A 14,613-nucleotide genomic window follows, 5' to 3' on the forward strand; every position below is an offset into this window, starting at 1 on the left:
CCGCTCATCTCAGTTGCCCCAATTGGTTTTCGCTGCCATCTTTAGAGCCTTATATTTTTTCTCCATCCTCATGACCTTCTCAAAGGCCTCCTCAAGAGTAGTAGGACAAAGAGCGTGTGCTGCCATCTTTAGAGCCTTATGTTTTTTCTCCATCCTCACAGCCTTCTCAAAGGCCTCCTCAAGAGTAGTAGGATAAAGAGCATGAACATCTGCTTGAATCTCATCCCGCAGCCTTGAAATAAATATGCTCATTAATGTCAGTTCAGGCCAAGGTGGCTCATAACAACTACTAACTCTCTCAAACTCAGCTTGATACTCTAATACGGTCGTCCTTTGAACCATCTTGCTTAATGTGGCAGCAAAATCTTCATATGCCACAGTCTCAAATCTGCGTGTAATCCTCCTACAAAAATCAACCCATCCGATAAATCCTTCACCATGAATAACTAATCTATACCAATGCAATGCTGTTCCTTGGAGGTGAAAGCTTGCCATCTGGACCTTTGCATCTTCCGCTGTACCTTGACAATCAAAATATCGTTCAACTTGAAACACCCAATCCGTTGGATCACCGCCTTAGAATTTTGAGAAATCCAAGCATAGGTTCTCCCTCAAATAGCATTGTCAGGTTTACAAAAGATCCTTAGTTCAAGTCTAAACCTTTTGCAAATTGATCACCTTCTCTAAATCCTCGAGGACGTCCATCACCATCTCCAAATGGATCAATCTCATCCTCAAAGTGCCAATCCTCCTCATCGATGAAGCGTACCGGTGCCGCACGCCTGTCGGGTTCCTTGTTTCAACCATTAATGTAGGTCTGAGGTTTGGCTGCTTTGATACAAAAGAAGGAAACGAAGTGGTCGAGATTCCAAAGAAGATTAGAAGTTAGGAGAAACCTTGCCAATGGTAGAGGTGGAAGATGGTGAAGAGGGAGGAGGAAGATTAGGGTAGATAGATGATAGAGAAACAAGAAATTAATATTCCAATAGCATAATAAAGTTGGCTGCCATCCACATATATATAGAAGCTAGCCAACAAGTCCTAAAGCAATATAAAACTCTAATTCTAGAACTTTCCTGTCGATCGCGTTCGAACGCGCTAGATCACGTTCGAACACACTAAAAGACGTTATGTGTATGTGCTAACGCGGGCGTTCGAACCCGCTAAACCGCGTTCGAACGCACAATATGCGTTCTCTGTATTTGTGAACCTGATGTAGGCATTCGCAAGGGTGTTCGAACGAGACCTCTTTTGAATTCGAACGCGACCTATAGAAATTTTATTTTAATGAAAATAAATACCTAATGCAATAAGAAAAGATCCTAACTAAATGCATCACATTGTCACATCCATTTTCAGCCAAGTCACTGGCTGAAATTTTGTTAGAGATGTTGCTCGGTTACATGATATGCCATGCACGATTGTCTCGGATCATGATTGCAGGGGACTCGATTGAACTGCAGTTCACCCTACCATCCACAAACGGACGGTCAAACCAAGGTGGTTAATCGAGGCATTGAGCAGTACATGAGGTGCTTTGTTAGAGAGATACCGAGATGATAGTTGGAGTTCTCACAACACCGCCTACCACAATAGCATTGACATGACTCTATTTGAGGCGGTGTATGGGCACACGGCCCTAACATTACGCGCTTATGATCTAGTGGCATCTGCAGTTCGGACAGAGGTGGACTTAGCTTTGATGGATAGAGACACTACATTGAGGAGGTTGCATGCCCATCTTAAACTTGCTCAAAACCGCATGAAGCAAGTTTATGATCGCAGCCATAGGGAGCAGGAGTTCGACATCGATAGTTGGGTGTTTGTGAGGGTACAACCATATTGACAGGTGACCTTGCGTCCGATGCATAACCAAAAGTTACCACATCGCTACTTTGGTCTGTTTCGAATGTTAAAGCGTATCGGTCCGGTTGCATATTGTTTGGAGCTGTAGGAGAGGTCGAGAGTGCATCCTGTCTTCCATGTTTCATTACTAAGGGAGCGGATTGGTGATCATGAGGTCGACTGGAGCCATTGGAGGAGACAAAGATCGTAGAGCTAGTTTGTGTACTTGCTAGGAATCAACGACGTCATGGTACCAGATTAGAGATGGAGATTCTAGTCAAGTGGCTTGGCAAGCCATTCGATGAGGCGACATGGGAGTTGGAGACGGATTTCTTGGAGCATCTCCCCGACTTTACACCGTGAGGACAAGGTGGGGAAGCGTGGTAGGCTGATACATTTAGATAGAATCTTTTCTTATTGTATTAGTTATTTTTTTCATTAAAATAAATTTTCTGTAGGTCACATTCGAACGTAGTTGGGGGTGTGCGAACGGCTTTGCGAAAGCTTGCATCAGGTTCGCAAAAATAGAGAATGTGAAATGCGCGTTTGAAAGCGATCGAGCGTGTTTGAATACCGCGTTCGAACATTTGCATCATGTTCGCATTGATAGAGAACGTCTTTTGTGCGTTCGAACGTGATCGGCGGGAATCCACCAGAATTAGGGTTAATAATTATATTTTGGCTTGTTCGCCAGCCTCTATAAAGGTGTGGATGGCAGCCAAAATCATTATGCTATTAGAATATTGGTTTCTTGCCTCTCTATCCTCTCTCTGTCTCTCTACCCTAATTTCCCTCCCCTCTCTTCACCAACTTACCACCTCTACCGTTGGCAAGGTCTCTCCTAACTTCTAATTTTCCTCATCTGTCGAGTCCTCCCTCTTCTTTGGAATCTCAATCACTTCTTCGCCTTCATTTTTCTCCCTTAAACTACATCAACCATCCACCCTCATCTCCATTATAATCCATAACCCTAATATCTACTCCACCTGATAAGCTCTGATACCAATTTGATAAGCTCTAATACCAATTTGATAAGCTCTGATACCAATTTGATAAGCTCTGATACCAATTGTTAGGCTCTAATACTAATTTGATAAGCTCTGATACCAAATTGATGTGTTCTTGTACCAAAAGATCAGCTACGAAATAATTTTCTTAAGATATGAATTTTTTACAAGAAGCAGTCCGCGCAACGTGGGAAAATATACATCAAATATTCTTTGGTAGTCAGTAAATTACTAAATCAACTGGGTTAGATCCGTAACTTTCTGATCTACAAATTTTGTATTTACGCCATTCGCAGATTAGAACCGTAGCAGGGACGAAAATACAGAATAGCACGGGTGATGGTGGTGGTGACGGGTGGAGTGGATGTTAGGGTTATGGATGCGTATGGAGATGAAGGTGGATGGTGGATGTGATTAAGGGATATAGACGAAGGGAACGAAATGGTCGAGATCCCAAAGAAGAGGGACTCGACAGTTGAGGGAGATTAGAAGTTAGAAGAAACCTTGCCAACGGTAGATATGGAAGGATGGTGAAGAGGGAGAATGGAGGACTCTAGAGAGAAGATACGAGGCAAGAAATCAAGAATCTAATAGCATAATGAAGTTGGTTGCCATCCACATATTTATAGAGTCTAGCTAGCAAGTCCTAAATTAATATGAAACCCTAATCCTAGAGGATTCCCGTCGATCGCGTTCAAACGTGCCCGATCTTATTCGAACGCACTCAAAAAGCCCCTTCTCTTGATTTGCGAACGCAACACAGGCATTCGAACGCGGGCATTCACAAGACGTTCACAAGAGCACTCGAATGCAACTCCACCTGCGTTCGAACACAACCTATAGGAATTTTATTTTAATAAAAATTAACACCTAATGCAATAAGAAAAGATCCTAACTAAGTGTATCCAGCCCACCACACTTCCCCCACCTTGCCCTCAAGATGAAAATTCAGGGAAATGCTCCAAGATATCAGTCTACAACTCCTATGTCGCCTCATCAGATGGCTTGCCAAGCCACTCAACTAGAATCTCCATCTCCAATCTGGTATCATGTCATCGTCGACATCTAGCAAGTACTTGAACTGGCTCTACGATCTCTATCTCCTCCAATGGCTCCGGTAGAACCGATCCAACAATCTCATGATCTCTAATATGCTCTCTCAACAATGAAACATGAAAGACAGGGTGCACTCTCGATACCTCCGGCAGCTTTAAACGATATGCAATCGGACCAATACGCTCCAACACCTGAATGCTTCCATGGTCCAACTGCAAACCGCCTCGATTCTCCAATCTGAGATGGCCCTCCGGATCATCCTTCACCTCTTGCAACAATTTCAAAATATCTGGGTCAGATGTACATACATACCTCAGCTCATCAAGGAAGGAAAAGGTAGGAGATGAATAGGCTGCAAGCTCGGTGGTATCGGGTTGGCGCGATAGTGCAGCCGCTGCTCTATTTTCCGTTCCCTTCTTGTATTGAATTTTATAATCATACCCCAGCAATTTTGTGACCCACATAGAAGGTCGGATGAATGGAGGACCGACCGACCTGGGTTTGAAGGAGCGTTGGCGGGTCCTAGAGTGCCCGTCAAGGGCATCGCTGTTGTGCTAGTATATGAATTGTCCCATAAAGTATGAAAGGCTCATTCGATTAGTTTGGGTAATGAATCGTCTACCGATCAAATAACACATCCACTTTATCACCACATACAAAATTGACAACATCTCACTCTCATAAGTCGATAATTGCTAAGATTTTTGCGATAAAGCCTTGCTAAGATAGGCAATGGGACGTCCTTCTTGCATTAGTATAGCTCCTATGCTAACATCCGATGCATCATATTCAACAGTTAATTGTTTGGTGAAGTCCGGTAGCGCTAGAACGGGTGTCGTCGTTATTGCTGTTTTTAATTTTTCAAAGGCTTAAGTGGCTTCATCCGTCCATCTAAAAGAATCCTTCTTCAACAAAGAAGTGAGAGGAGCAGTGATCTTGTCATATCCGGCGATGAATCGACGATAATAACTAGTCAGCCCCAAAAATCCTCTTAATCCGGTGGTAGTAGTCGGAATATACCAAGCGGTCATACATGAAACTTTTGAGGATCTGCCGCTAAACCATCCGCTGAAATGATGTGGCCTAAATACTTCACCTTTGCTACTCCCCATAAGCACTTGGACTTCTTGATCTTCAATTGGTTTTGCTGCAACAAATTTAGCACGTCCTCCAAATGTTGCCAATGCTCCAATTCTGTCCTGCTATATACCAAAATATCGTAAAAAAAAACCAAGACTTACCTTCGCAAGAGAGGCTAAAATATATCATTCATGAGGCCTTGGAAGGTAGTTGGAGCATTGGTGAGATCAAAAGGCATCACTCAGAACTCGTAATGCCCGTCCGGAGTTCGAAATGCAGCTTAATGCACATCCGCTGGGTGAACTCTAATTTGATGATACCCGATCCTCAAGTCAAGCTTACTAAATATAGTCGCCCCTACAAGCTCGTCCAGCAACTCCTCAATAATCAGAATGGGATACCGGTCCTTGATGGTAATAGCATTTAGTGCTTGATAGTCGACAGAAAAATGCCATGTTCCATACTTTTTCGCACCAAAGGCACAAAATTGCCTTGCTCCAACATCTCGGCTACCATCTTTGAGATAACTTCTTTTTGCACATGTGGATACCGATATGGCCTCACGTTTACCGGTGCAGCCCCAGGTACAATCTCTATGCGATGGTCCACCACTCTCCTCGGTGGCAACTCCTACGACTCCTCAAACAGTCCAAAAAATTTATCTAATAAATTAGACAATTTAATAGTAGTACTTGAACTCGTTTAAGGATCATCTCCTGCTGGTCCTAACTAAAAAAGATAGGTCAAATCATATGCACCAAGCAGCCCCACCATAGACTGCATTGCAGGAATCGACGAAGTCTAAACACCATCAAGTCGCACATCTTTGTTTCCTTGTTTATATTTCATCCACATGCTCTGAAAAATTAAATGTGACGGGTCCCAAACTCTGTAACTATTGAGCACCAAGGACAATGTCCGCTCCTCGCAGCGCCAATGGATACAAGTCCACAATGATGTCATGTCCTTGCACCTGTATACCGACTTGGCGACACAAGCTCTCCGCCCTAAGTTTCATGCCGTCTCCAATAGCAACGTCAAACCCCATAGTCGGTTCGGCATCCAAACCCAATCTCCTCACTAGCCTCTCATATAGAAAGTTGTGTGTACTCCCCGAATCGATAAGGATGTGCACACAATGCTTTCTAATGAGTCCGTCTACTCATAATGTCCTCGACGCGAAAGTACCCAAATATGCATGCGTCGATATTTCAGCTTGGATATCTTCCTCCACGCCCTCCTCAATGGTCTCCTCATGGGTCTCCTCTGGACACTCTCCATCATCAACTACCTCATCATCCTCCTCGGGACCATCGATAAGCATCACACTCCCGATCGGTTTAGAACACCGATGACTGAGGGTGAAACGTTCATCACATCGAAAGCAAAGGCCCTTCGCTCTTGCTCCTCCACCTGGATAGATGTGAGAGTTTGAACGGGGGATCTTATACCTCCTCTAACGTCAGAAGAAGGTCTCAAAGGTGGTCGTGGTCTAGTAGTCACAGCTGCTATTTTTGAAATCGTAGAATTTCCAGCCGGCATTCTGGGTGCAAATCGCTCATCTCGGTTGCCCCAATTATTTTTCGCTGCCATCCTTAAAGCCCTATGCTTTTGTTCCATCCTTACGGCCTTCTCAAAGGCCTCCTCAAGAATAGTAGGACATAGAGCACGAACATCCGCTTGTATCTCCTTTCGCAGCCCTGAAATAAATGTACTCATCAATGTACGTTCGGGCCACAGTGGCTCACAACGACCCACCATTATCATCCGCACTATATCATGATTTCATCCCAGTTGTAGTTCAAATCTGTGAATGGCATAAATACAGAAAATGTATATCAGAGAGTTATCGATTGATCCCACTTAGTTTCGTAATTTTCTAACTATAAGAGAATATTTGATAAATATTTTTCTCGATTGCGCAGACTGCTTCCTACAATAAATTCATATCTTAAAAGAATCGTTTCATAACCTATCAGGGAGTTAGAATCAAAAGCTCTAGTAAAAGCTTACTATTGCAATTTTTTATTCGATATAAACCACTTAACGGAACTAATATCTATCCACTACAACTAATAAACTTAAAGCCATATTCTATGTGTATCTTCCTTTATCCCCCTAGCATATCCAATAATTAAACTTATTTGGTTTTAAGAAAACTTTATATTTAACACCCTAGCCTTTCACCTATATGTAGTTTACACACTGCTTTCTTAATATTTAACTTACTAATACAATTTAACTTTCTATCATATTTTTAATTTGTGAAACTATTTTGAAATATTTTTAATATTTGTAAATTAAGTTAAGAAAAATTAGATAATGAAAGCAACAAAATAATCATTCATAATGATGCTGAAAAAATGACCCAGCCTAGAAAGCTAATAGAGAATAAAATGATGCATTTTTTATGGAGGAGAAAAGAGATCATAGGAGAATAGAAGGTGGAGGAGAAAGGATAGTTAAAGATAATGTAATGCCCTGGCCCAACACAGGCCATGCTTGCCCATGCATACACATGGCACACAACGGCTCATAAGTCAAGATAGTAGAGGCCGTCACGCAATGATATACTTGTGCTCATATAATTCATCTCAAGATAAATTATGCTATTATACAAATAAATATGTTAATATAACTATCTAAATTCATAATAATTATTCTAAATTACTACATAATCTAGCAAGACCAACACAAGACACGATAACTAATCAAGATACAACAAATATAACTAATACAATACCATCTATACAACATATCCTATTATACAAATTGAAGTCTAATATACTAGAATACACAAATACACATTGGTATAACTTAATTTCTATATAAGCTATCTTTTATAATATCTCACATCTAGCTCACTCATCTTTACTCTAAAATGTCTCTTTATGATATCTCAAATCACTATTAGGTAGTTTATATCTAAGAAGTGAGAAAATAAAAATAGAGTCATGAGCTAAAGGTTCAATGAATAAACTTATACCGAATTATTGATGTTAAATAGAGAGTAAATCATATACTAGATAATATAAATAAAAAATAAGCATCATGTTATGAATGAATATATATATATATATATACTCAATAAAATATAAATGTATAGTAAATATTATGTCATTACTAATCAAGTATATAATTTTAACAACCCAATCTTGAAAAAAAAAAATCTGTCATTACATGGCATGACAGCCTCGTGCCATGCAGTGGCAGATGGGGAGGGCGCCATGCACCCCAAGTGCCAGCCCGGCCAACATAGCCGAGCCAGGTAGCGCGGTGGTCCCCGCCACCACCGCTGCGGCCTCCCTTCCCACCGTCTCTCCCTTTTATTTCTCTCTCTCTCTCTCTTTCGATCTCTCTCTCACTTTTCTCTCTTTCTCTCTCTCAAACACTCTTTCTCTCTCTCTATCTACTACCATCGCCACTCCGTCGGCCTGCCGCCGCCACCTCCATTAACGCCGGTGAGCCCCCCTTTCCTCTCTCTCTCTCTCTCTCTCTCTCTCTCTCTCTCTCTCTCTCTCTCTCTCTCTCTCTCTCTCTCGCACTAATACTTGAGCTCGAGCTCATCGGAGCCGAGCCGCCGGCCATTGGCTGGCCAGTAGTGGCCAGTGCCCTTTCCGCCGGCCTAGGTCCGCAACCCCCTCCATCCTCTACTCCCTTCTTCTCCCTTCTTCTCCTCTTATTCTTCTTCTTCTTCTTCTTCTTCTTCTTCTTCTTCTTCTTCTTCTTCTTCTTCTTCCTCGACTTCTTCTCTTTCTCTTTCTGCACAGTGCTCAACACTAATGGCAGTGTCTTAGTTAATTAATTAATTATTTATTTATTTATTTATTTTATTGATGTTATTTATTTAGACTTTTCCTTCTTAATTAATGCAAATAGATTATTTAGACATTATTTTAATAATAATATATATTTTGCAATATGTTTATTATTAATTATAAATTGTATAATTAATGATTAATTAGATATAAATATAGGTAATACTTATATTTATTTATTTATATCTCTTTTACATTAATATATAGATTTGTAAATTATAATTATCAAATTTGTAGAATAAGATACATTTTAAGTAATTCTAATAGTTTATTATACATTATTATTTTGTAACAAATAAAATACTGTGCTTATGTATTTATATATTTATTATTTTATAAAGTAATGACTACATAGTACCTAATTAATCAAGATATAATTTAATTATAATTAAGTTTTAATCTATATTTATATTTTTATTTATAATTAAAAATATAGCTAGTTATAATGATAAGTAGAAATTCTAAAGCCTAATAAATCATCATATATTACATGAACATATTTTAATTAGGTGAACGGCTAACTTCATGCTACTTAAATATTTTCATATCATGAACCCCTTATTTGAGGCCCTGTGGACCCTATAAGGACGAGTTGTCGCTCAATTGCCGGATGTGACGAATACCAGAGTTGTGCTTCTGATCAGATGTGAGTAGTCTTATCCTCTAAATTGATACGATTTGGACTTCACCGACGTCGTCTCGAGCATGGATTCACTTTAGGAGTATTTTTATTTCATGTTTTAGTGTTTAATTTCCATTAAAATAAGTTTTCTGTAAGTCGCGTTCCAACGCGGGTGGAGTGAGTTCGAACACGGTTTGTGAACGGGGTTGTGAACGTGGTGAAGAGAATGTACTGTGCGTTCGAACGCGGTGCGTTCCAACGCACTGTGAACGCTTGCATCGCGTTCGCAAATACTGACAGGCGCGTTCGATCACGCGTTCGAATGCCTGCATCGCGTTCGCAAATCCAGAAGAGCTAATTTGGTGCGTTCGAACGCGGTCGGGCGAGTTCGAACGCGGTCGGCGAAAATTGTGTTTTAGGGTTAATGTGAGTTGTTGGTTAGCCTATAAAAGGATGTGTAGGGCAACCAAGATTATTATTGATTATTGAGATTGAGTTTTGCCTTGCCTCCTTCGTCTTCTTCGCTCCCATTCTCTCAATCCCCGGCGACGCCGCTTCTAACCTCCCTCGTCCGGCTCTGAAACTTGATTTTTTGAAAAACTCTTTTCTAGGGCGACAACATATCAAAATTTCACATCGATCCAACGGCGGAATATTTTAGGATCTTATTTCAAAGTTCCGTGCGAGATCTAGTCCAGATCAAGAATTGGAAAAGATCGACCCTTTACCAAAAAGGCGTGATCGTATCAAGCTGGTATCAGAGCTTTAGCCCCAAAGAGAAGATCGTATCATAAATGCCTTTATCAAATTAGGATATATTATATATTATGTGCATGCATGTTTTGGCCTCCATCATAATTATATGACTTCATCTAGAGATGATTTCAGTCAAGCATATTTTATCATGCATTTGTTTAGACTGATCTGGGATATGAGTACATTGGTGATATATAGAGATGATTGGAGATGATTATACTGTTATGACTTTATGTCGGGATGATTTTTAGCATGAGTATGCATGTGATACACTAGCAGGGATATACATGTGTTAGTTATATGGTTAGAGACTGCATTGCATTATTTTCCTCTTAACTTCCTTACCACCTAAATTCCTGATATGCATGATTTGTTATAGTACTGGATATATGCACATGATCTATCATATAGAAAGAAATGCATAAATCTCAATGATAGGAAAGTTGATATAAAAAATATGAGGGTACCCGAGTAGGCGCCAGGGTTAGGGGTGCCTGGAGTTATGATTATGGTCGATGGTATGCGATATCTTGTGGCCCATATCCAAGGTCAGTTGAGTCTGTGCGCACAGACAATCGGACACCTGCTGTTCGCCACAACATGCGTGTGGCGAGCTACCCTCATGTGAAATCTATTAACTCGTGGGGGTACCCGATCTAGATGGATTTTAATATACCCTTAGCGTATGGCAGGGTATGGTTATGAGTGAGATATCCTTAGCGTATGACAGGGTATGCTTTGAGCCTACGGGCAGAATGTTGAGATCGAGTACCAGGTGTTGATTGTGCATAGTGGTCTAGTATGATAATATTATACCGAGATATCGGTGATGATAGTGATATTGAGAAATGCATATGATTTCATTATCATCTATTATACCTGAATATCGAATAGTCAATATGCATCATAGGTGGTTGCATTTGATATCATAGTATGATCATAATCGGCATGCATCATATGTGTTATATTTGAGACAGAGTTATGATGATAGAATGACATGGAGATTTATTTATATATTGTCGAGGATAATATATTTTATCAGTTATGATATGACATGTTATCTATTTTTTATTTATGTATTATTGAGAAATATTCATATACTCATTCATGACATGATGCTCTTTCGATTCATATTATCCAAGTACTTGATTTACTCTCTGTTTGGTATCACTGATTCAGGATAAGGTCTATTCATTGAAACTTTAGCTCATTACTCTCTTTGTTTTCTCCTTTCCAAAAACCGAAGTAAATGAGTGTTGAAGGATACTTCCTTAAAGGTCTTGCCAATGGGTGAAGAGTAGAGTGTGGTTAGTGTTATACGCTAGATAATTTATCTTATCTAATGTATTAGTGGATATCCTCCAAAGTGTGTCTTTATCTGTAACACCCCAATTTATATAAAAAAATAAAAAAATAAAAAATTTCCCTAACGCACATGCTCGGCGCGTGCGTCACAGATGCCTGCACCCCGACCTCTCTTCTCCTTTCTTCTTCTTCCTTTTCCCTTGCCGTGCACGCCACCTTCCCCACCTCCATTAATCCTTCTTTCCCCTCACCGCAACCATCCCAACCCCCATCTGCTCCCCCACCTCACTACCTCTCTCCCTCTTCTCTCCCTCGGGTTGTCGGCGTCGGAGCCGCCGAAGCCCCAGAGCAGACAAAGCCGAGCGCAGATCGCAGTAAGCCTCAACCTCATCGTTTAGTTTCAGTAGCTAGCTCCTCTCCCTCTCACGATCGTCCTCGGCGGCCGACGCCCCCGCATTCGACCGCCGGTCCAAGGGCTCCGATAGAAGGAGAGAAACCCTCCCTAGTCGGGCTTCGGGCCCTTGATGAAGGGAGGAAGGACCCCTCCATGACCGCCGGCCATGGAGCGCGGCCTATCGCCGTCGCCCCCCCTCCCCATTTTCTTTTCTTCCCCTTACCCAGTCTCGTGGCCTTGCCGCCGGCCCACAGCCTCGTGGGCCTCCTCCCTTTTCCCCCCTGGTCCCCGGTCTCCTTCCCTCAAAAGGAGATGGTATGGGAGGGTGGGGGTTAAACAAACCCCCACCCATACCCCTTAGTGGGCTACACTGGACTGCAGCCCACTATGCAAATTTTGGTGGGCTGCAGACGGCAACCTTCCAATCCGACCCTTGGTGGGCTACGGTTGGACTGCAGCCCACAGTCAGCCTTGGTGGGTTGTGGTTGGACCCCCCCAACCCACCTTACGCAACCTTGTGGGCTACAGTTGGACTGCAGCCCACCAAGGCCCACTTGCCTATTGGGTTAGGTCCCATTTGGGGCCATTTGAACCCTATAACCCCGTGATTTAATTAGCCTAACTCTCATAATGATAATTTATTATCATGTGAATTTATGATAACATAGAACTCACCCTAGGAGACCCTTGACTCATGTATATGCCTAAACATAAATGCTCTAATAAGATAATTAATTTTATTAGCTCGCTAATCTTACGTATGACTTTACTTGCGTGAATTAATAGGATTGTCACCGCGTGAGGAGGATTTTGGGATTCCGGAGGAGCAGGCTAGCTGACGAGATTTAGTATATCGTGGAGACTCCTCAGGCGAGTGGAGTTTATACAAGTCTAGAATAATGTAGTTACAACCATTATACCTATCATGACACTGTAGGAAATATCGGTATTAATACATGCATTTAGTGTACCATATTATATTTTTACATATGGAGTTATTGATAATTTGCTCATCATGATATTATGAGAATGTTAATGTAGCATAAACATTAGTGTGATGATGCTCTACATGTATCCTGTATGATAAACCCTTGCATATAAATCTGTTGTGAATATAAAATGTAACGATCATGATGACTATGACATACTTTATACACTCATAGATGCTGCACCACTCCCACTTATCATTAGTAGTTAGGTTCTGACTAGGCAGTGCCCTTACTCACTCAGCTCAGGGTTAAGGGTAGAGTGTATCTTATATGACTATACTATTAGCGGCCTACACCTGAGGTCGGGAGCCTATGTGGCATTCAGGTAGTTATACTGCATAGTCAGGACTAGATTATGATGATAAAAGAACATGATTGTGAGGCGGGGATATAACTCTAGCGGTACCCGACGACGTAGGGTTAGAGCGTCTGTTGATGAGCCGAGGGCTCCCGATTCCCCCCCTAAGAGCGGTGATGATTTAGAGAGAGTGAGATATGGGCTTACGACTAGGGTGCTTAGTCTGATGGCGACAAACAACCGGTCACATGTAGTGTCGTCATATTTATGTAGGTGGCATTACCGCTAGATGTGTATATATCTCGCCTCGATGTATGAGATGATGGATGGTTATGTGGTGGATGATTGTTTCTTGAGAGTATTTACCCTGTGTGGTGAATAGCTCGGTGAGCTATGATAAACATGATTAATGCCTTGGTAAGCATGAGATGACTAAACTACTCTTTTATTGCTATGCATAACATGTAAACACTATAATTGAGATGTGTATGAATAAGAGATTGTATCAAGCTTTATATCTGTGTGAACTTATCTTGATACGTTAGGAATTAGCATGTTCCAGGATAGTGACTAGTAATCTTTATCGATTACATTGATTTAGTAACTCATGTTAAGTCATTTCAACAAGCATATTATTATTGCTAGCAAATAGAGGCATACAATGGATATACACATGTGAGTTCATTATTTTAGATTGTATGAATCCTACTCGCTGTGTTGTAAGCTCACCACCTCTTGTTGGCATTATTTCAGAGCTAGGGGACGCAGGTGCGGGTAGCAAGGAGTAGCTGCCTTTCTTTTTCAGTATGTCTATTAGTTGTATTAAGCCCCTACGAGGGCATTATGATTGATGATGTATTTTGGACTTTAGCATTGTATTTTGGATGTGTATTTAGAAGGCTTGTTGTGGCCTGTGGAACTTGTATCCGGACTCTTATGGTTGAGTTTATTTATGGTGAATTTGTGCTGTTGTGTGCCTTGTGAAATCCTTGTACTGACAGATCATGTAATGCACCACGTAGGGGTATTTACCCACGCGATTTACATATGTATTTGGAGGTTTGGATGTTTCATTATCCTTGTCTTATATTCTAACAGGTGACTTTGTACTTGTATAATTATGTATATACCACCATTGTGTATATATAGTTATCTGTATGTTGTTGACAGTTAGACTTGAGTTATTCTTAGTTTAGACGTTGTGGATAAAATTATGATGTTGATACAGGTTTATTTGATTGTCAGTAACTAAAAAAATGGTCAGGTATCACGCACGTGCCGTGTGGGCTCGTGCCATGCACGTGTTTAGAGTTTGAGTATTATAATAATTCTCGACAATGTATAAATAAATCTCCAATTAAGGGTGTAAATGAGTCGAGTTTGAGCAAATCGGCTCTAGCCCAGGCTCGGCTCAATATTAATTTCGAGCGCTCCAAAGAAGTT

General features: G+C 41.1%; 1 protein-coding gene across 1 annotated transcript in view; it reads right to left on the reverse strand.

The window, feature by feature from the left end:
• Positions 1-14,613, reverse strand: part of LOC140799847 (pentatricopeptide repeat-containing protein At4g14050, mitochondrial-like) — a 48,209-nt gene that overhangs the window by 24,114 nt on the left and 9,482 nt on the right. The gene's annotated exons all lie outside the window — the stretch shown is intronic.

Source organism: Typha latifolia, chromosome 13 (assembly GCF_019914945.1).
Source record: "Typha latifolia isolate L0001 chromosome 13, TyphaL0001v2, whole genome shotgun sequence".
Taxonomy (NCBI): Eukaryota; Viridiplantae; Streptophyta; class Magnoliopsida; order Poales; family Typhaceae; genus Typha; species Typha latifolia.